This window comes from Jatropha curcas, chromosome 10, assembly GCF_041381405.1.
Source record: "Jatropha curcas cultivar XTBG-Jc1 chromosome 10, XTBG_Jcur_1.0, whole genome shotgun sequence".
NCBI lineage: Eukaryota > Viridiplantae > Streptophyta > Magnoliopsida > Malpighiales > Euphorbiaceae > Jatropha > Jatropha curcas.
In genome coordinates, this window is record NC_143160.1 from 9,943,871 (window position 1) to 9,969,373 (window position 25,503).

General features: G+C 30.9%; 1 pseudogene; it reads right to left on the reverse strand.

Moving 5' to 3' along the window:
- Positions 1-16,342: 16,342 nt before the first annotated feature.
- Positions 16,343-24,805, reverse strand: LOC105636871 (3-hydroxyisobutyryl-CoA hydrolase 1-like; annotated as a pseudogene).
- Positions 24,806-25,503: the final 698 nt, after the last annotated feature.

Genomic DNA, 25,503 nt, shown 5'->3' on the forward strand with positions numbered 1-25,503 from the left:
CTATGATAGAAGAAATAAATATTATGTATATGAATATTTTTTTTCATCAGAATAAAGAGATAAAAATTTAATCTCAATCAATAAAGAATGATTTTAGTTTTGAAGTCTCTTATTTTTTGCTTCAACCAACTAACATAAAATCAATTATGCTAAATCTTCCATAATACTCATAATCCATTTTAATTTCAATAATAATTCTATCAATTAATAATAAATTATTTTAATTTTTAAATCTCAATTATATCCAAATTACTTTTTTTTTGAAAGAATTATATATCCAAATTACTTTATTTGTCACAAATTAAAAATATATTCATAATAATGCCAAATTTTACAATTGCTAAAAGAAAAATTATTATAAACACAAACACATATCGTGATGTTTAGTTGCATATCAAAGCATAAACAATTGCTGCCCGGACAATTAATGTAAGAAATATAATAATAAATCCAATAAGTATAACTCTTACCTAATTTCATTTAGAATTTCTGAAAATGTATCTTTAAACCATGTTAAGTTACAAATGGTGAAATATAATTCTAAAATTTGATATATTGTGATAACAATATGCCTAATTAGCAAGTAATATGTACAAGCAAAATTTATCAAATAGTTCTGATATAATTAAATTAAAAAGAAAAGACAAACAATAGATAACACATGCTCACTCTAGCATGTGTGTTGATTGCTATCTTGGTTAGATTTTTTTTTTTTTTCCGAAAACAGTCCATAAAATAAATTTCAAAACTTTTATATTGATTGGATATCTCCACGAGTTATCTAGGCTCATTCCACTGGTTCCCCACTCACTTGCAGAGGCAAAGGACTAGCTTGAGGGAGCTTGCATCGCCGAAAAATCGAACTTATAATTTAAGCTATGATAATCAATCCTTACTTTTTATCAATGAGCTACCCAAAATATTACTATTTAATATCATATCCCAGATTAAAACTATACTTTAATTGCACCGAATAATCTAACAATTGCATTAGTATACGTTACTAGCTAAAGCCAAAAAACAAGAATCAAATAAAAGTCTAACTGATGAAAAACCAAATAAAAATTCATAAACAAAAAAAAAAAAAAAAAAAAAAAAAAAAAAAAAAGCAAGTGAAGTTATTGTTTTGACTGGAACCGAACCAAAAATGGCTGTCTTTTACTTAGTAGGAAAAGAAAGAGAGAGACATCCAAGTTTCATCATGTCTCCCGTGTCTCCAACCGCGCCATCCCTTCTCTACTAATATCCAGCCGCTGATTTAGAAATATTTTATTCAGATTTAATATATAATTTTTTGAAAAAAGAGGGATAATAAATATAAATAAATTAAATTTTATGGATTAATTTAGATAAATTACATGTATTTATTAGAAAATTCAAAAAAACAAAAAAAAAAAAAAAGAGTCAATTGACCCCTCTCTCTACTTGGTGGATCCGCCACTATTCACAATCATACTTCCTGTGATGCCAAGGCTCGAGCAGAGACGTTTTGGCTTGCTTCTAATTGTCTGATCTTACCCAGCCTTCATTATTTATTTTTGCTTTTCCTATTCGCGAAATTAGTTGAGGGAAAAGAAGAGCTAAACTGCTGCAATCTCACCTTCAAAGATTCTCGCAGTTGCTGGTGAACTCTATTGCAAGGATGAGCGAATTCGAACTTTCTTCTACCGATTTTATAAATTTTCCCAACTTAGTTGAAGATTAATTGTATGAATTACAAGTTTTGAAGAGTTAGGTATATGAAAGAAGCCTTCCATGTGTTTCTCATCTCCTTTTCGCTGATGATATTAACTTCTTCTTTTTCTGAGCCTCAAAGAGGGAGAGTTTGAAGGTAAAAGCTGTTTACAAACCTATGAATCGATGTTGGATCAATATGTTAACTTCTAGAAATCAGGTATATTTTTCTCTTCCAATGTCTATGAGTTTATATACCTCTATTTCCAATATTTTGAAAGTTTTTTTCCTTTGAATCATGGCCGATATCTGAGTTTACCATCTGTGATTGGAAAGAATAGAAGGGTAGTTTTTGGGTGACAATAGAGATTGTCTTTGGAGTAGGCTTCAAGGTTAGAACAGAAGATTTTTATCCAAAGCAGGAAAACAGATTCTTATTAAAGCAGTTGCGTAATTTTTGCCTTTATATTGTATGAGTGTATTCATGATTCCTATCACATCTTGTATGGAGTTCGAGCACATATTAAACTCATTTTGGTGTTGTTGTGTCTTCACAGTCTGCTGTTGGAGATGTGAAGGGTATTACTAATGATTCTATAAATCCTAGCGAGTAAGGAATTATTTTTTTATATATTATGATTGTTTGTATATATATTTTTTTTTCACTTTTGCCAATGTAGTTTGTGTTAATAAATGAAAATATGAAATATAAGTTAATTTATGTTTAGTTTCAATTCTAGTTAAAATGATTTTCTAGATATTTTTTTTTAAACCACAATATCTCCGCCTAATCCGGCTCGAAGTTTAATCACAGTTAAGGCTCCTCACTCCTCTCTGCATGTGCATTTAGTGGGGAAAATACATATTTCTATGTGAACCAGTCTATCGAAGAGAATATAAATAATATATTTCTTATTTAAATTGCTATTTTAAAGTGAGAAATAAATATATTGATTTTTTTAAGGAAATATTACAGTTTAAGACATATAATTAAAAAATTACTATATATATAAAAATTACTATATTTATTGTGATCTAAATAAGAATTTATATTTTAATTATATAAATAAAAAAACTAAACGAGTATAAAAAATCAGCATATAATTACGAGTATCGTCAACGTGCATCGCATATCATAAAAAGAACTAACACTATATATAAAAGTGGGAAGAGAGGAGGGAATAATGAAATTTCATATATTGTCCTTATAAATCTTAAGATACTCTAAAATAACCTTAGTCATAGCCAATCAAAAAATTTTAATATAAGAAATATATATATAATTTGATTAGATGTTTTTTTAAACTTTTTTAATAGATAAATCATATAAATAATTAAACATTTGAAAATTTAAAATTTTACTATCATTATCTTATTATGCCTAATTATATTATATTATATTATTGTCACGACCCGTTTCCGTAGGCCGAACCGGCACCAGGGCCTAGGTAAGCTTAATGCCCCCGAGGCCCGTAGTAAGTCTGAAATACTCGAAATTTACTATCTCAATAGAATTTTAACATTCAGCCCATATGATTATGAAAAATAAACCTCAAGATTTTATTATTTCTCGGCCCAAGTTTATCTTCTACAACATTTCATAGTTCGGGTCCAATACACAATACATCACATTTCTAATATAGGCTTACAGAATTGTTTTGGCTATATTAATACATGCCTAAATATATGTAAGTCCTACAACTGCGTAGTCACTAACTCTTTAGTATACATAGCTTTTATACACATAATTACATAGCAAAATAATTATGGAACTAGGAAAAATTTCTCTATTGTCCTGCGCCGAAGAAACATAGCTTAAATCGGATTAAAGGAAAAACCTACTTCCTGAAAAATCAAACAAGACATGTGAGTTTTCTAAGGAGTAATAATTTTTGCACCACACACGCAGTCACGCAAATGTGTAAACATATTAATCTAGTCGTCCGACTAGTTTTATGCTCACGCAGCCAGTCACACAAATGGCAAATCACCAGCACTCACAATCATTAACATCTTCATATAATCACATCACGTGGAAATTAGTTAGTGGAGTCACCGAACCCCCCGATGAGTCGTCCTCCCACATGGCTCATCCTCTCACATGTGCATCAGGGAGCCGATCCCCCATACTGGCCGACCGGTCTAATCCTCACTTGACCAGCCCTCTCATTGTTTTTCTATCCTCTCTTTTCTTTTTCATACCAACAGGAGGCAACCCAGTCGTCTCCATCAAATCTAGATCATCAGGCGCTCATAACAGGAGGCCACCCTGCGGGCTGCGATCAAATCTAGATTATCAAATGCGCCCAATAAAGAAGCCAACCTGTGGTTAACAGTAACGGTAACAGTAGGTGCACACGAGGGCACCGATCTCCCATTTACCCGGCCGACGGTCCAGTTTCATAATTCATCATAATCAGGATCCATGCTTTATCGACCATCCTCACAAACCCATGGTGACCCACTTCATCCCAATTCCACACAAGCAAAGCACATCAATATCACAACACAATTAATCAAACATTGCAATCAAATGCAGACATATTAATCAATTAGACATCGTAATGCAATGCACAATTAAACATCCAAAATCAATGCAAATAAATAAATAAATAAATAGTATTAACAATTAACAACAATAATAAAATAAATAACAATATTAACAATAATAATGAAAATAAATAAATAAATATGTAAATAATTAAATGAATAATAAAGATAATAAACAATCAAAGCACTATATTTATTATGTACCAAATTATAGAACTAATCTAAATAAACTTATTAATTATGTTGTTAATTAAAATTTAGTCTAATTTCTATCAAAATTTCGGCAGCGCCTCCCCTAAAAATTGGACTATCTACCTGCTCAAATATCCCAATATTATTATATATTTATCAAATCTATGCACACACCCCATCCGTCGGGCAATCAATCAATTTAAAATCCCATCCTCCTTCCAAAACAACTATATCGACACTCAACCGAAAATTTACAAACGAATTCTAATAATATCCATATAAAATCATTTATTAAGTCATCAGTTAACTAGATTAATAGCTTTACAGTAACTAATTGTTAAGCAGTTAAAACATAATTTTAACAATAACAAATTATAACTACTACCTATTAAAATTTGGTTTTTATATCAATATCAAAAATGGCTAGGCCTCCCAAATCTTAATTTATTAAAATCTCGGATCTAACTGTTAACCAACTAAAATTTGCCTTACTTTTCTTATGCACGATCGGCTAATTTTAAACTAATGATTATCTAATTAACTAATTAACTAATTCTAAATTTATTTCCCCCCCTCAAATCACCTAATTATAATAATAATCATGTAATTTATTTAAAAATGTTCAAAATTAATTTGTAACTACATTATATCAGTTAATAGTTTTAAGTTTGGAGTTTAAAACAAAAATTGGGAAATAGGTATTAGGGCGTACCGTTTGAGAATCGGACCACAATTCCATGATCAACGCGAAGAGGAGATCATTCTGCCTCTTGGGACCTCGCCGGAGTGTCGCCGGCCGGTCACCGGACCGCCACCGCCGGCCGCCGTGCACGGTGGGCGGAAAAACGATACCGCCCAGAAAATTCCAAGGTCACCACCACCCGACTCCAATTTTCGCGAGGAGTTCAAATCTACCATCAGTTTGATGAGGCAGTGGCTCGTTTGGCCGGATCGAGCTCGATAGTTCCCTCTTCGCCGCCTCCCATGGAGTTTCCTCAAAACTCAAGTGAAAAAGCAAATCGGTGGAGGGGAAATGTTCGTCTGGAGGAGAGGAGTCGATCAAGACCTTCAGTTCACCTTGAGCCCGTCGGAAATGGCGAGAAGTCGCCGGAGATCAAAGAGTGTGACTGTCGAAGGAGATGGTCTCGATTCGCGCCGCTGGTGTTTTAAATTTAGAATAATTAACCTTTCCTCCATTTACTTAATAATAATAAAAGTATTAATAGTAATGATTTTAAATTTAGAATAATTAATTTATATATATTTATAATAGATTAATCGCTGAGCCACCCTGCGGGCTGCGATCAAACCTAGATTATCCGGTACGCCCAAATAAAGAAGCCAACCTGTGGTTAATAGTAACGGTAACAGTAGGTGCACACGGGGGCGCCGATCTCCCATTTACCCGGCCGACGGTCCAGTTTCACAATTCATCATAATCAGGATCCAAGCTTTATCGACCGTCCTCACAAACCCATGGTGACCCACTTCATCCCAATTCCACACAAGCAAAGCACAACAATATCACAACACAATTAAGCAAACATTGCAATCAAATGCAGACATATTATTCAATTAGACATCGTAATGCAATGCACAATTAAGCATCCAAAACCAATGCAAATAAATAAATAAATAATTAGTATTATCAATTAACAACAATAATAAAATAAATAACAATATTAACAATAATAATGTAGATAAATAAATGAATATGTAAATAGTTAAATGAATAATAAAGATTATAAACACCCAACTCACTATATTTATTATGTACCAAATTATAGAACTAACCTAAATAAACTTATTAATCATGTTGTTAATTAAAATTTAGTCTAATTTCTATCAAAATTTCGGCAGCATCTCCCCTGAAAATAGGATTATCTACCTGTTTAATTAACATAATAATATATTGTATATTTATCAACCAATACACACAGTCCATCCATCGGCCAATTCAAATCAACTAATCCCGTCCGCCATAATTTTATTTTTCAATCATTCGATCAATCATTTCAGACAGCCAATCAGCTTCAAGCTACAGATATCATCCATCACACTTACATATACACACTTAATAATTCCAAATCAACTAATTAGCAATTTATATTAACCTCTAAGCGTGGTTCAATACTATTGTTAATTGCCCCTATAACTATTTACTTTAAATTATAACTTCTCCTAACGATATTTATTAAAATTCCTAAATTGACTTACATAAATATTAGCAAGGAAGTCTTATCTCATTAATAAACCTCCTAATTATAATTATAGCGCATGTAATTTAATTGTGAATGTTCTAAACCAATTTGCTATTACGTTATTCTAAAGAACCTAAACCAGTTAACTAATCATATTCGCTATCGCAATTACCACATACTAACCAATTTAACCTTATTTACAAAGGACTATAAATGTTCTATATATTTTTAAGCTATTTCTATACCTAATTTCTTATTATTCAACTTAATCTATTTAATTACTCAATTAGATTCATTAATCAATTAATTCTTTTTATATGTATAAAAATTGAGAATTTAGTCTTAAAGCGTACCAATTAAGAATCGGGCGACGATTCCGGGATCAGCGTGAAGGGAAGAAAATTCTGTCTATCGAGGCCTCACCGGAGTGTCGCTGGCCGGTCACCGGACCGCCGCCGCCGCCGCCGTGCATGGTGGCCGGAAAACCGATACCGCCCAGAAAATTGCAAGGTCACCACCACTTGACTCCAATTTTCGCGAGGAGTTCAAATCCACCATCGGTTTGATGAGGCAGTGGCTCGTTTGGCCGGATCGACCTCCACAGCCACCTTCAAGCCGCCATCCATGGTGGGTTGTCAAAACTCAAGCAAGATCACAAATCAATGGAGGGGAATTGTTCACGTGGAGGAGAGGAGTCGATCGAGACCTTCAGTTCACCTTGAGCCCGTCGGAAATGGCAAGAAGTCGCCGGAGGTCGAAGGGTATGACTGTCGGAGGAGATGGTCTCGATTCGCGCCGCTGGAGGTCCAATCGGAGCGAGGGGAGGTTGGAAATGTGACCAGCATCGCCAGAAGAACCGATCGCCGCCTTCATCTTGTTGAACGGTGGCCGGAAACGCGAAGGAGAGGGAGAGGAGAGACTGTCGTGCGCGTTAGGAGGAAGAAGGGAAAAGGAAGGAGAGAAAAGAAAGAGAAAGAAAAGGAAGGAAGGAAAGTGGGCTGGGCCATTCCGGTTCGATTCGAACCGGTTCGGTCCGATTCAGTGATTGGTCTCATTGTTTGGTTTTCGAGTTTTTCACTCTGTTTTCGGCTTATTCGTATGGTTTTCGAAAAATCAATTTGCGTTTCGGGTCCGGTTCAATATTTTAATTATTTTAATTAGGTTTCATAACATTTCCTCCATTAACTAAATAAGATTAAAAAAAAAAAAGTTAGTAATCATATTTGATTTTTAGGAAAATTAATTTATATATATACCTACTAGATTAATTGCTGGACTTTCATTTTATTACTCGAGAATTTAACTGTTCTCGATTCAAAGTTTTCGACATTATATTTGGGCTTGGGCCCAATTTGCAAAATTTGAACTCGAACTAAAATTGTTCACTATTTATGGCCCATACCGTCAAAAATTCAAATTTTTGATTTAAAAAAAAAATTCAAAGGTTTCGAAAATAAAAATTCAGGGTGTTTCAGTAATAATTGATAAATTATATTTTTTAATATTTCTTATTAATTGATTAAAAAATATAAGATTATATTATTTTAATAATATCTTTTTTAAAGGTAATATTATTATTTTAATATATTATTTTAATTGAACTTTCAGTCGTTGATTATTTACAATATTAATTATTTTCAAAAAAAATTATAGTTTTAATTTTAAAATAAACTTCAAAATGCAAAATAAAATATATAAAAACATCTATAAAAAATATGGTTTCACACGTGTGTGTATATATTTATATATATATATATATATATATATATATATATATATATATATATATATATATATATATATATATATCACTTTTAAAATTTTAAATTTTTATTTATATCTATTTATCTATATTTAAGTTTTTCATGAACTCAAATCAACATTGAATGACGTGTGATCATGTTATTTAGTTTTTTTTAAATGCTAATTAAAATTTAACCTTATCATTTTCAAAAAAAATTGAAATATAATCTTATAATTAATAATAATTTTTCATTTTATCTTCTATAATTATTTTATTAAATATACTTGACTTTTAATGTTGTCCTATTATATTAAAATTAGTTTAAAAAAATATTATTCCCTTATAATATGAGTATTATTGATCATGTCTTAACATTATATAAATATATAAAGAATATAAGAGAAAAATTATAACCATACTTAATACTATATAAGAATAAATAAATGAATATAAACAACGAAAAATATCGAATAGTAACAATGTGTAATGTACGTCATAAAAAAACTAGTATATATAAAAGTGTGAATGATGAACATTGACTTCCTAAAATGCCCCTATTAAGCTTATGGATTGACAAAAATATCTTTAAGACTTAATTTTATTGGTTGAAACATACAAGTAGTTTAATTTTGATTGCTTATGTTAATTTAATTTTCTATTTGCATCTAAATTCTATTAGGAAGTTTAATCTAATTCTAAATAGGACATTGGTATATAGTATCGAGTATAAATATTTTTTTATTCAATTTAGAAATCTTAAAATAAATAGGATACTAATTAATGTTAACTATTTACTAATAAATATATTTTATTTTCAATTATTTATAATTATTGTAATGTTATATAATAAGACTATACATGAAAATTAAAAATTATTTTATATATATTTTTAATTTTATTCAATTTAGGAATTTTAAATTAAATATTAGGGCTAAGTATATGTTACATAGTTCCGTATTTATTATATTTTCCTTTGCTCTCTTTAACTTAATAGATAATAAAATAAATTTAAAATCAATAATCTATAATATATATAAAGTATGAATGAGAATATTAAGTTCCTAAAACTCCTCTAATAAATTTATGTATTGATTAAAATATCATTGAGCACTTTAATTTTATTGGTTAAAAACAGGTAAAAGTAATTTATTTTGATCGATTATATTAATTTCCTATTTAAATCTAAATTCTATTGGATAAATTAATAAGAAATTATAAGATATATATTAAATAAGATGCATATTAAATATATTAAGAATATAATATATTTAAGCATTTTAATTTTATTGGTTAAATTTAATATGGTTATGCTTTGATATATACTTTTTTTTATTCCTATATAGTATTAGAGTTTTAATTAATTTTAATATATCATAGGCAAATACAATAAACAACTTTATTTGATTTATGATATTTTGTTCAATTATTATCGTTCTTATGTCAATGTACAATAAACAACATTCAGTAGTATCGGTAGTAAGCCTATAGGCTGTAAATGAAATCATACAAAATAAAACTATAAGACAAAAAGATAATTTAGATTCTTTAATTTTTTTTCCAACAAATATACTTAAGTTCGAAATGAAAATATTTTTTTATGGATAGTAAATACCAGAAAAAGAAACCTTCCAACATGATTGAACACATTTACAATTAGGTATCATTCTATTAGATTGAACACATTCAGAATATTACATTAAGTAAGAAATTCCAATTTGTAAGCAAAGAAAATATAAGAAATATTTTTATTTATTTTGTAAGCAAAGACTAATATAAGAAATACCAATTTATATAAAAAAAATCCTAAATTCATAGTATTCTTAGAGTAGAAATAGGAAAACTCACAAAAATAAGATTATAATAAAATAAATATGCAATCCCAATTTCTATAGTTCACGAATATAATCAACATTCAACCATCAAAATTAGAGTTTGAATTCTCCAATTAGGAATTGCACGGATGGAAAAATAGGTGCAAACATAGATTTCTATATAGCAAAAGTATAGATTCTAGAGTTTGAGGAACCAAAGGAAGCAAAAGAACCAGAATAAAGTGTTGGGTCCCGGCAATAAGATTACGAGAAAAATAACACAGCGGAAAAATAAAAATATGACACAGATATTTACGTGGTTCACCCTTTAACTGTTAGGGCTACGTCCACGGGACAAAAACCGAATAATTCTTCCACTATTAAAAATAGTAGGCTTACAAAGAGAGTAATACAAAATAGTGGCACTCACACAGTGTTTCCCAAATTATCCTCACTATTCTCTCGACCCGAGTTTTAGAACCCAATTCTAAAACTCAAATTCTCTCAAAAAAAACTCTCTTCGCTCTTTTGGTCTGTGTGTTATGAAGCGTTGTGCCATCTCCTATTTATAGGAGGGATGGACGCGGGATTAGGAGAGGTGGACACGTTAATTACGCGTCCACCGAAAAACGGATCACCTACCAAGAAGAAAATTCTTATTTCCTTATTTCCATTTTCAACTACGTGTGGGTCCTACCACGTTTTCTTTTTTTTTTATTTGTTTCAAATGTGGGTCCCATTGAGTGGGCACCGCACAACAAATCTCCCCCTGCACACTCAAGTGGGGACGTTAGCCATACCAGCTATCTTTCTGCAAGTGACAAGTTTCTCCGTAGGTAAAGCTTTAGTCATCATATCAGCGCCATTATCATCAGTGTGAATCTTTTCAATCTGAAATAACTTCATCTCCAGCGCATCGCGTATCCAATGATACCTCACATCAATGTGCTTTGACCTTGAATGAAAGGTCGAATTCTTGCTGAGATGTATCGCGCTTTGACTATCACATAGCAGAATGTACTTCTCTTGTTCTACACCCAATTCTTGTAGGAATTTCTTCATCCATAAGAGTTCTTTGCTAGCTTCTGTAATGGCGATATATTCCGCCTCAGTGGATGAGAGTGCAACGCATTTTTGCAATTTTGATTGCCAAGAAACTGCTGCTCCTGCAAAAGTCATCAGATATCCAGAAGTTGATTTGCGCGAATCAACATCACCACCCATATCTGCATCTGTGTAACCATCTAACACAGGTCTATTATCACCAAAACATAAGCACATTTTGGAAGTGCCCTTAAGATACCTGAGAATCCACTTCACTGCATTCCAGTGTTCTTTACCTGGATTTGAAAGAAATCGGCTAACAACACCAACAGCATGAGCTATATCTGGTCTTGTGCATACCATGGCGTACATCAAGCTGCCAACGGCGGATGCATAAGGAATTTTCTTCAGTTCTTCTTTTTCTTTCTCACTTGAAGGACATTGACTAAGACTTAATTTGAAATGACCTGCAAGCGGAGTAGAAACTGGTTTTGCATTGCTCATATTGAATCTGCTGAGAACTTTCTCGATGTACTTCTCTTGAGACAGCCACAACTTTCTCTTTTTCCTGTCTCTGGAGACCTTCATTCCGAGTATCTGTTTTGCCGATCCCAAATCCTTCATGGCAAAGGATTTTCCAAGTTCCTTTTTCAAGCTCTCAATTTTCTTAGCATCTTGGCCCACAATAAGCATATCATCCACATATAACAAGAGAATAATAAAGTCGCCTTCTATGAACTTTTTCACAAATACACAGTGATCAGAAGTAGTTTTCTCATACCCATGATTTACCATGAAAGAGTCAAACTTTTTGTACCATTGTCTTGGAGCTTGTTTGAGGCCATACAAGCTTTTCTGCAATTTACACACCAAGTGTTCTTTGCCTTTGACTCTGAACCCTTCTGGTTGCTCCATATAAATTTCCTCCTCTAAGTCACCATGGAGGAAAGCGGTCTTTACATCAAGTTGCTCGATCTCCAAATTCAGGCTAGCTGCTAAACCGAGCACAACTCTGATAGAAGACATCTTGACTACGGGTGAGAAAATTTCTTCAAAGTCAACTCCTTTCTTCTGACCGAATCCCTTCACAACCAGTCTCGCCTTGTACCTTGGCTGTGAGTTGTTCTGTTCAGTCTTCAACCTGAACACCCATTTGTTCTTCAATGCTTTCTTACCTTGAGGCAGTTTCACCAACTCATAAGTCTGGTTCTCATGCAAGGACTCCATCTCATCTTGCATGGCTTTCAGCCACTCATTCTTTTTACAATCTTCCATTGCCTCCTGGTAGTTCTCTGGTTCTCCCCCTTGAGTCAACAAGTCATATTCATTAGGAGAATATCTTTGGGAAGGTATCCTGCCTCTCGCAGATCTTCTCAATTGAGGCAGTTCTTCTATTGGAGCTGGTTCAGCATCATTCTGAACAGGTTCATCATCATCTTCTTCATCATTTTGTGGTTCTATATGAGGTTCTGCATCAAGACTAACAGGAAACTCATTGATAGACTTTGGCTTTTCATTTTTCTCAAAGTCTTCAATGGTTTGGTCTTCCAGGAATACTACATCTCTGCTTCTGATGAGCTTCTTTTCAACTGGATCCCATAATCTGTACCCAAAATCATCATTTCCATAACCCAAGAAGATACACTGTTTTGACTTCGAATCAAGCTTGGATCTTTCATCTTTTGGAACATGAGCAAAAGCCCTGCAGCCAAATATTCTAAGATGATCGTAAGAAATATTTTTCCTTGACCACACCTTTTCTGGAACATCTCCTTTGAGGGAGGTTGAAGGTGAAAGGTTGATCAAGTAAACTGCAGTATTCATTGCTTCAGCCCAAAAGGTTTTAGGAAGTTTAGCATGAGAGAGCATGCATCGAACCCTTTCAACAATGGTCCTGTTCATTCTCTCTGCAACTCCATTCTGCTGTGGAGTTTTGGGAACTGTCTTCTGAAGTCTGATGCCGTGTTCTGAGCAATACTTCTCAAATGGACCTCTGTACTCACCACCATTATCAGCTCTAACACATTTTAGCTTTCTTCCCGTTTGTCTTTCAACACTGACATGAAAGACTTTAAACATATCCAGCACCTGGTCTTTTGACTTTATTGGGAAAGCCCACACCTTTCTAGAATGGTCATCAATAAAGCTAACATAATATAAGCAGCCACTCAAAGATTTGTCACCCATTGAGCAAACATCAGTGTGTACCAATTCTAGAATACCAGGTTTTCTAGATGGAGAAGGAGATCTTTGAAAGGAAACTCTATGTTGTTTACCAGACAAACAATCAGTGCATATTTTCAGAGGCAAACCTTTCAAAGATAGCATTTTCTTCTTAGTGAGAGTCTCCATTCCTTTTTCACTCAAATGCCCAAGTCGTTTGTGCCATAACTCAGCAGATGAATCTTCAACTGCATTCACTACTCCTGTGCAAACTTTAGCCTGGGTGTAGTAGAGGGAGTTGAACTTTCTTCCTCGACCGAACACCAAGTTGCCTTTGGAAAGCTTCCACGTTCTGTTGACAAACAGATTTGTATAGCCCAATTCATCTAGACAGTGAACTGAGATCAGATTGAAGTTTGCTGTAGGAGTGTATCTCACATCTTCCAACCAGAGATCATATCCAGCATTGGTTTTGATGCATACTGTTCCAATGCCGCAATTTTCCACATATGTGCCATTCAAAGTCTTGACATGGCCGTAATCTCCGAGGGTAAGTGATGAGAAATATTCCTTATTTGAAGAAATATGATAAGAACATGCAGAGTCAATAATCCATAAAGATTGTTGACTAGTGGAACACTCACTAAGACCAGCATGAGAAATCAGCGCACTACCATCACCAAGTGCGTCAGCATCAATAGCTACTGAAGCTACCTCCGTATCGTCTTTTTCTTCATCACTTTCTTTGGCTCGTTCCTTCTTCCACTTTCTACAATGCCTTTGGATGTGACCGGGCTTGCCACAATGATAGCAAGTGACACCTTTTCTTGACTTGGATCTTCTCCGTGAATTGTCACGTTTGTTTGGATTTTGGGGGTATCTTGTTCTGCTTCTCCCCCTCCTTTCTGTAACTGTAACGAGTGCATCTGAGTTGCTACTCGTAGCATTCTCCTTACGTCTGGTTTCTTCATTCAGAATGCTTTCCTTGACTGTGGTTAAGGTCAGATTCCCCTCCGACACATTACTGAGCGTAACAGTCAGTGTCTCCCAACTGTCTGGCAAGGAACTCAATAAGAATAGTGCCTGCACCTGGTCGTCAAACACTATCTTTGACGTCGTCAGTTGGTTCACTATTTCTTGAAATTTGCCCAAGTGATCTGAAGCACTTTCGCCATCTTTGTACTTTAGATTTACAAGCTTTTTAATTAAAAAGGCTTTGTTCTGGGCATTCTTCCGCTCGTACATGTCCTCCAACTTCTTCCAAATTGAATAGGCATCTTTCTCATGAGCGATATGATTTATGACGCTCATTTCAACAGACTGCCTAATAGTTGCGACTGCTTTTCTGTTAATTGACTTCCAATCGCTTTCATTTATTGAAGCTGGCCTGACCCCCTTCAACTCAATCGTTTCAAACAGATCTTTACAGCATAGAAGATCTTCCATTAATATCTTCCATACTGCATAGTTTGATGAGTTGAGTCTAACCATTGTGCCTGTTGTTCTGTCGTCCATTTTTAACTTGTGCAGAATATTATCACCAGCAAAACCGTATACGTGAATAGTAGTATACGTGAATAGTGACCGTATAATTGAATAGTAACAGTATACGTAAACAGTACCTGTATGCGTGAATAGTAACTGTATATGTGAATAGTACTATGCGTGAATAGTGCTGGGCTTATTTGAAACGGACTCAGAAACAGCCAATAGTACTGTTCACCCTCAACTTTGAGTTACTATTTTACTATTCATCACTAAGTCGATTCTGCAACGTCTTTTCGAACGGACTGCACTAATGGACTCGGCGTAATTTTCTCGTCGTCGTGGTATATTTATTTTTAAAATATATCCACGGATCCGGTAAACCTTCGGCTCTGATACCACTTGTTGGGTCCCGGCAATAAGATTACGAGAAAAATAACACAGCGGAAAAATAAAAATATGACACAGATATTTACGTGGTTCACCCTTTAACTGTTAGGGCTACGTCCACGGGACAAAAACCGAATAATTCTTCCACTATTAAAAATAGTAGGCTTACAAAGAGAGTAATACAAAATAGTGGCACTCACACAGTGTTTCCCAAATTATCCTCACTATTCTCTCGACCCGAGTTTTAGAACCCAATTCTAAAACTCAAATTCTCTCAAAAAAAACTCTCTTCGCTCTTTTGGTCTGTGTGTTATGAAGCGTTGTGCCATCTCCTATTTATAGGAGGGATGGACGCGGGATTAGGAGAGGTGGACGCGTTAATTACGCGTCCACCGAAAAACGGATCACCTACCAAGAAGAAAATTCTTATTTCCTTATTTCCATTTTCAACTACGTGTGGGTCCTACCACGTTTTCTTTTTTTTTATTTGTTTCAAATGTGGGTCCCATTGAGTGGGCACCGCACAACACAAAGATGCTTTCAGAAACTACAAATAATTTTACAAGAATTAGTTTTGATAACGTTATTAATAATTATTCTTATTATATATTTGGCTTTTTTAGAATAATATATCAACTTTAATAATATATCTTGTTGTTTTGTCGATTATAATTTTTCTGAAGAAAAATTATGTGATTGTCGAATTTTTTATTTTATTATTTTGTGAATAGTCTTAGACTTTTAGTATTATAAACTATTCATAATATTATAATTTATAACAAAATTAATAAAAATTATATATAACAATTAAATTACTAATTGAAACGAGCAAAAAATAACGAGTACAAACACATGATTACAGACAACGTGCAATGCACGTTCCATTGAAAAACCTATTATTTCTTTCAAGCCATATACTCAAATGTAACGAATAAAATATCTCTCATGTCATAATTCATTTGATACATATTAATTTATCCTAAATAAAAACTTAACATAGTAAAATGTTCTCATAAAGTTATGGAACAACAATTTATAGGCTAATTATTTAATTTTTAATTTAAAATAACAAATATAGCATTAAATTTTCAAAGTCTAGGTTGCAGTATTTTGTCCGCAGTATTAGATCTTGATGGAAGTTGTAGATATTCCCAATCATCCTCATCAATCGCACTGAAACAGCGATCCACCATATCCTTGCTCACTGACTCCAGTTTTGGAGGTTCCCACTTCAATTGCATAGAGACAAAAATAAATGTAAGGAAAAAAAAAAAAAAAATATATATATATATATATATATATATATATATAGAGAGAGAGAGAGAGAGAGAGAGAGAGATATCAATAATTTGACAGCCTTCTTAGTTTATTAGATTTACTTGAAGAAGGCAAAGTATTGAGAGATGAGGATACTTATCATACCTTTGGTTTTTTGTCCTTATCAAACAACATAGCTCTTGAACCCTATAGAAGATATTTAATAATCAGAAATAATTTCAAGAATTGAACTAAAACAATTTCATATATAATGATATAAATAAGTTAACACTAAAAAATTCGACTTAAAAAAATAAAATAAAAAAAACGAGCCTATTATTAAGCTTCAATTTGGATTGTCGACGAATCGAACTCGAGCTTGATTTTTCAAATTTGAATCCAATTTGAGCTCAAGCATATTTACCTTTAATGAGCCAAGCTTAGATTCGATAGATTAGCTCTATTCAATTCATTTACAGCCTTATCACATATATACTCTCAACTATTAATTATATATATATATATATATATATATATTTGTATAGATGATGAAATACTCTGAATAATACGTTACCTCAAATAAATCACTATTAATAGCTGCTCGCAAAATGTTGCAACAAATTGTATATTCACGGATGAAACATTGTTTAAGATTTTGTTGCCGTCCTTCTCTAATCTTAAAAATATAAATTATAAAATTAGAAAATTAAAATATTAAAATGACAATTAAAAAATATATTTAAGATAAAGATATTACCGATCTTAGAGTAATTTTAAGACTTGTTGGACTAGAGCTGATTTTATAGAATTAATTGCTTTTCTAATCCAATTTTCAGCTTTATTTTTCACCTCATTTTCCTGCAAAAAATGAAGTAATTAGAATCAGTAAGTTCCTAAAGTTAGAAGTTCAATTCGTGCAAAAAACACTTAGAGAAAGAAGCTATAATGTGTCCTAAGATTATTCTCATACCCATAGAATTATTTTTTATGTATGCATATTCTTAATACAACTTTTAATGTTAAATTAAAACGTAATTTGTTTTTCTATTCATACATATACACTCACTCTCGGATATGAGAAAAATGGGAAATGATATCAAGTAAAGTTTTCAATCATAAATTAATAAACTTTTCAACCAATATATTTTATTTCTTTGCCAAACAGATATAATCTAGCTATTTGGTTTTTCTACGTATTATAGAAAGTGTGGGGAGTGTAAGAATTACCGTAATTACTGTATTATTCAGGTTCATTGTAACCACTTTATAACGGCACATGTTTAGTTAAAAATTTTACTACATAATAAAAGTTTTATTTTTCATACTTACAACTGCCAGTAAGATCTCTTCGACTGTATCCTTTGAGAAACATTTGTTAATAATCTCCAATCTAATTAACAAGATAAAGATGATTTAATATTTGAATAATCAAGATAAATAATGGAATAAGAGTTTACTAATCTTCTCATAAAGTGAATTCATTATAGAGGAAAAAAAGTAAATTCTAATCTCACATTTAGATTAAAATTGAACTTAAATTGATTTGACAAAAGATCACTTTGAAATCAATCTAGTAATTATTATTTAAATTAGGTCAAAATTGTCAATTCACATATTTATTTATTGCTATTAAAAATTGAACGGAGGAGTACCTGTTATAAGTACTATCTTCTTTTATCTTTACTTTTTGTGCAAACTTTTCAATAACTTTATAAATCATTGTCATCTCCGAAGATGTTTGTGTTAGGAGTGCATTTTCCAAACTATGCAAATCCTGTAATAAAAAAAAAAAAATTCATTAAAAAGAATAGAAGTAAGCATGCATTAAATAATTTATTTGTCATCACCTTAATATTTAAAGATTGAATATCTAATCTATAATATACAACATCAATAATTTATATATGTGAAAATTTTCCAGTGCAACAAAAAATATTTTATTTATTTAGTATCTGTATAGTTATATAGTTTTATTCGTAGTTAAAATTTAGAACAAATTACTTTAGAGAAAACAAAATGTGTTGCCAAACCACAAGCAAGCATTTCTGCTCCATCAACTCTTGCTCCAGTCAGTCCTAAATATTCCCCTGTGCCAAATAGAGCAATATTAGACTTACTATATTAGAAGAAAAATCAATAAACCGAACATGGCAATTAAAAAATATAAATTTACCAAAATATCCTGGAATCCTGGAAAGAAAATGTGATGCCCCTAGATCAGGGAAAAGTCCTATAGAAGCTTCTGGCATTGCAAATACCTAAAAATTTAGATGAACATAAATTAATGAAATAAAAACGACATATGTACGCCTTCAAAATTAAACAATCCTACAAAATTTTAAAAAAAAATAATAATAAGAAACTTACAGCTTTCTCAGTGACAATCCTAAACCTTCCATGCATAGTCAATCCAGCACCACCTCCCATTACAATACCATCTATGAGTGGAATCTTTATTATGCAACCCAAAAAAAGAATTAAAAATTGAAAATGAATGAAATAAAAAATATATATTTTTAAATATTAATTAAAACATATGTAATGTTGTAAATTAACTGCTAACCAAAGGTTTTTTATACGTAGCAAGTAAGTAGTCCAGGTTAAACTGTTTCTCATAAAATCTTGCTCCAAAGCTCCAATGTCCTGAATACATTATATATCAGCAACCTTAATTAATTAATTAATAATACATTAAAATCCCTAATAATATAAAATTATAATAACTTCTGAAAGCTCATAAATTGTCACCAGCAACCATGGAAGTAACAATTGAAACAACATCACCACCCGCACAAAAGGCATTTCCATTTCCCTGTCGAAAAGAAAATAAAAAAATTAAAGAAACAATTAATTGATTTATTGCAAAATATTGAATTGATAATAATAAAAAGTTTTAATCACCAAGGTGGGTTGCCCAAGCTGTCTTGAGTAATTATTTATGATATTTAATTATATAAACTATATAAATAATTGGAAAAATTATAGTACAATTTTTGTAATTTAGGAGATACAACTAGTCAATCCTTGTGTTTTAGAAAATAGACTAAAATTTCCTTATAGTTTACTTTTATCAGACTATAATATCCTTCTAACCAATTTTTATATCTTTTCCGTTAGTGCATTAGGAAATAATGAAAGTACTCCTTTTATATCTTCTCACTTTTGTTATATTTTTAAACACTCTCTTCTCAAACAAGGGAAAATAACTCTCACTGTATATTTTCCATCCATATTTTCATTCCTCTCATAAAATTCTTCCATTCCAAAGAGACTTTAAGCGAGTTTTGGACAGATACGGAAAGTAAAAATTTAAATGGGTTCAAATACAAATACTTAAATGAGTATTTAAATGAGTTTAAAACAGATACGATTAATAAAAATTTTAAACGGATGCTTATATAGATAGTTGAAAGTTTCGCGATACCGCTTTCATTCCCTATTAAGTAGTGTATTGGATTAAGACTTTGTTAGATTTTAAAAGATTTTTGAAATCTTTGCACTGAAGGATGAATTTGTTAATGACTCTTCTATAGCACTCTAAATCCAATAAAATCAATAATTTTATGGAACCATTCCAAATTGGCAATTTTGTGAATATCATCAAATTTGTATGAACTTTAAAAAGTCATAATTAAATACCATCAATTTTTATGGATTTTATTTGAATACCACAAAATCTTAGTAGACTAAAAAAAAAAAATCTAGATTGAATACCATTAAAATTTTAAAATCTTTTAAAATCTAACAGAGTCTTAATCTAATACACCCTTAGTGCGTTCACATATATACACATGTGTAATTGCTAACCTCCGTACCACACATATGTATCTTTTTTTTTTAGAAATCTATCATTAATAAAGTAAAATATAGTCAATTAGTTGTGATCTTATTGGTCTTCTCACTTATACGAGGAGCAAGAGGTCTTGAGTTCGAGTCTTCTCTACCACAAGTGTTTTCATCGAAAAATTTGAGTCAGTGATGATATTATAAAAATAATTTATTTAAAATCAAATATTAATTTTCTTTTTACCTTCAAAATTATGAATTTGATAGTAGAATCCATCTCAAAAGCTCTGAAGTTTGTTAACATTTGAGAAATCTGAAAAAATAACACAAAGATATTAATTAATTAATAATGTTGATGTTTATTTTTACTAAAATTTTCAAATATACATGTAAAGTGAATATTGAAAAGATGAAAGGGTAATTATATTACATACCATTTCGTAATTGAGGCTATTTAATTTATTTGGCCTATTCAATATAACTTTTTTGAAATACGAATCTCCTTCGAATAATACCTAATTCCAACAAATATGTGAATATATTAATGCCATTTTCATGCATAAATGTTGCAAATGAAAATATAATGCAACTGCATATAAATAAATCTATAGTTTGATCTTTAAAAAAAAAAAAATTCCATATTTGATATAATTGCACGTTACTAGACTTGTATAAATTGCTGGACGGGCTGGAATTATTATTCTTAGGGTAATTTAACAAATGTCAGATATAAAGTTTCAAATTTAACTAAATATCAGAAAAGAAAACTTATTAAGATAATAATAAATTTAGTCAAAATAAATTTAACAATACTAAAACTAACCTTCCAAGAGAAACGACAATGGTTAAAATAAAAGTAACAATCCTAAAACTAACCACCTTTACTTCAAAACAGTCTCCTAGCGACGCAATCTTCCACCTCCGATAAGTACGCCGAAAACAAAGTATAAACATAATCAACCCTAAAACTAACCTCCTCTCCTTCAACCCACACAACCTCTAAAAAATCAAGCAAACTAGGAAAAGGAAATAGAAGAACTAGGTACATATATGAAATAATTTTGTGATTTTATTTCCATAATCGAAGAAACAAACAATCAAAATTCGATTTAACGGTAAATACGGTCTATATACATATATAGGTATTTCTAGTTCAAACAGTAGATACGGTGTGTGTGTATATATATTTTGTATTTAATTGATTTTTTGTGTATATATATATATCAGTACTAATCCAAACAGAATCGAGAGTTCTGCCTTATCTCTTTTAAACAAAAACAACATCTATGAAGATGAAATCGTAGATTAGGAATTAATTTTCCATTGAAAAATAGAAACGAAGACGAAAATCAAATTGTAGAGCAAAAATCTATTTTCCGGTGAGAACTCTCACTCCAAGTGTACACGCGATGATGTTTCTCATGTCTATGTTTGAAAGAAGAAGAAGAAGAATTAACCGCTTGTTAAAATATTGGTACGAAGAATATCGGCATGGAACCAAAAATAGTAATAAGAAAAGAATGCCGGTTGAAAAAAAGGCAGAAAAAAAAGAAAACAAACTAAAAAAAAAAGAAACAATAATGAAAATAAGAAATTAATAGAAAAAGAAACACTAAGAAATTAAACACTAAAACACTAACAAACTAATGCTTTACAAATTATTCGGAGCCCTTTCGGCCAACTCAGTAGCCAGCCTTATATTTTTATTCAAGCCCAATTTGATATTAAGATTCTGTCTGTTTGCAAAAAAATAACTTGCCTCAAAAATATTCTTCATTTTTTTTAGATGTTGATGCTCAAGAAAATCATCAATAGAAAATATTTTGCTCGTCAAAAGAAAATCAAGTTATTTTTAAGGAAAATGACTTTCTATTTTCAAGAGAGGAAAATATTTTTTAAAATTTTGACAAATTTATTTTTAACTTTATATATACACTTTTATTAATTTATTAATCACCGGTGGCCACCGGTATTAGTAACCGGTCGCCACCCACCACCATCACTAGCCACTGATTACCATCGACTAGAATCACGGGTCACCAGTGATTATCACAATTTATTATTTTTATGTATTTTTCTCATATTTAACATAGATTTTTCTTTAGAAAAACATAGATTTTTTAAAATACAAACTTTCTATGATTATAAGTTCTTTTATGGTCTTATAAATCAAATATATAAATATTTTTAATTAATTTTTAATATTATAACTAAATAACGGAAAAAATTTATTTAAAAATATATAAGAAAAATATATTTTTTAAAGATAAGTTATTTTCTGAAAATAAATAGAGCCTAAATGAAATATGAAGTACTGCAATATTACTCCATATACAGTTTTCCTTCACGAGGTGTTTAGTTACTAGAATTCAACATTTCTATGAAAAATTATTTTTTATTTTCAAGCAAATAATTATAGAAATATTGAATAAGTCATATTTGAATAGCAACAATTTAAAAAAAATAATAAAATAATTGTATTTGGTTAAACTATAAGAAAATACAAACAAGATATTGTAGATTACATTAATAATTTTAGCCTAAATATGTTTTTATTTACTTGATCTACAATATTACATGAAAGGTAAATTAGTATTTGAATATTGGTTGTAATTCTCCTTCAAGTACTCGGAAGGCATATTTAAATATCCTAGGATTTTTCTTAACAAAAAATTATATAGTTCTGATTATTGTAAAAAATAGTAGGTCAATGAATTATATAATAAAGAATGACTTTTGGCTTATAAAATTGGTGAAAACACAAACACTTGTGATCAAGAGTAGGGCTGTGCAAACAGTCGGTTCGGTTCAAACCGAATTGAATCGAGGTCATAAAATACAACTCGAACTGTACCGAAATTTATATGTGAATTGAATTAACCAAATCGAACCAGTCGATTCAATTTATTTTTATCGATTTTATCATTTCAGTTTAGTTTTAAACCGAATCAATGAATTTATGTGTAAATGACTCTAACCGAGCAATAAATTTAGTTCAAACTGAACAAACCGCCTAATCGAATTTCTCTTAGGCACCTAACTGAACCGAATCAAAATGGATTGGTTCAATTTTCAATTTAATTCGATCAGTAATTTCGCTCACCCCCTAATCAAGAGAATTCAAACATAAAACCTCTTATTCCCTACATTTATATAAGCACTAACTGAACCAAAAACAAACCGATTTTCTGTCTTTTTTTAGCAATGCTATGCATATACCCTAGCATAAGGCAACGTTTAATTTTATAATGTAAAACATGACATGGAAGTCATGCTGTTACTTTACATCTTAATTAAGGGCATGTTTGGTTTAATTATTAATGATAACAGGTAACACACACACATATATATATATATATATTTTAATACTTGCACGAGGTATCCAGACCGGTGTCCGTTTTAACAGTCCACACACCTGATTAATCCTTGCTCGCCTTTGAAGGCAAAGGGGCTGGCCCGGAGAGAGTTTGTGTTACGAAAGATTGAACCCATGATCTAAGCCATAGTGATCATCCTTGTAAGTGCTCTTAGTTACTGAGATACCCCATTCGGGTTAACAGGTACAATAGTTACTAATAGTTGATAATTGATAACTAATATATATCGATTGTTCCCTAAAATTTTATTTGTTATATAAAATGATCACTAAGGGTACAATTTTATATATCGTCTAAAGTGATTATATTATTTTTTATTTTAATGTGTGATATAAATACATAATATTAATTATTTTTTTGCAATTATATTTATTAGTTATTTATTACTGTTAAATAATTATAAAAAATATAATATAAAAATATTAATTTGAAAAGAACAATTTTATTAGTAATTATTTTTATAAGATTACTATAGTCTAAATAAAATGTAAATACAAATCAACTTCTATGAGCCGATAAACTCAACAATTGATTGAGACCTCTAAATCAAACACCCTTTTAATTGTGGAAATTTCACATTATTTAATTTCAAACATGTATATAATCCTTTTAAAAGTATAATAATAATAATAAATGGTAATGTGACAGGTAGAATAAAATTTTCTTTTGCAATCATACATTTGATGAAAAATATAAAATGAGGCTAAACATCAAAGTCTAGGCAAGAATTTTAAATCGTAACTAAATTATAATAATTAGAAGTGATAAAGTAAAACTAAATTATTAGAAGTAATGAGTGAAGAGAGTAGACAAGAATATATTTGGATATATTATTATGTTTTCAAGAATATCCATGGATATATTTATAAAGAAATGAGATATTCGTTCTTCGAGTCCGAATAGAATGTAAGATTTTTAATAACCGATCGAGTGAGTATCTTAGATCATTAATACATGATTTGATTTCTTTCATCAAGCGTTATATGTCTTATCAAGAATATATAACTCTTGGTATAAATGTTATAATATCTTTACAAATATATCCTTAGTACATTTATTAGTGTATCAAGAAGAGCAAGTATATGTAATTACCTGGTTAAGTTCCCTCTTGAAGCTGAAGTTGGAAGCCATATATATAAATGTTTATATTGTTAGTGTTTCACTCTGACCAGAGAAAGATGTGCAGTAATGCTAACATTCTTACGTATTTATAGAGTTGCCAAAGTAGGTAAATGTGAAACTGTATTGGTTTCTAACAAAACTATGTGAATAAAAAATTCATAAAATAATTCAGACATAACAATTAAGTAATGGGTTACCGTGACAGTACCTCTGATACCAATAATTCATAGTATTATAATCAAAAAAATTTTAAGAAGTTGTTTTTTTTTTTTTTATAAACCACCGTATTCAGACACTCTTTTCAGGAATCCATTAAATTCGGTTTGGGACTTAGTCACAGTTAAAACTCTTCGTCCCTTTCTGCAAGTGTATTTTGGGGATCAAACTCGGTAATTTTTCCCATATGCCTAGTCTGTATTGCCAACTGAACTACAATACGTAGATTTAAGAAGTTTATTAGTATTTTATAGCTTTTATTTTGTCCATAAAAAGAAAGGTTTTGCTTAAAGAGGTGATGCATGATAATTGACAGGGATGAGACAAAATATTAAAACTAAGAATATATTTTTAAGCGTCATTTCATTGCATAATTGATTACATTAAACCAGGCCTAGTCTTAGATTATAATATCGATTTTTTAAATTTATCATATTTTATTTTTTTTAATATGGCAATTCCGTAACAAAACCTAATTTAATTAATATTTA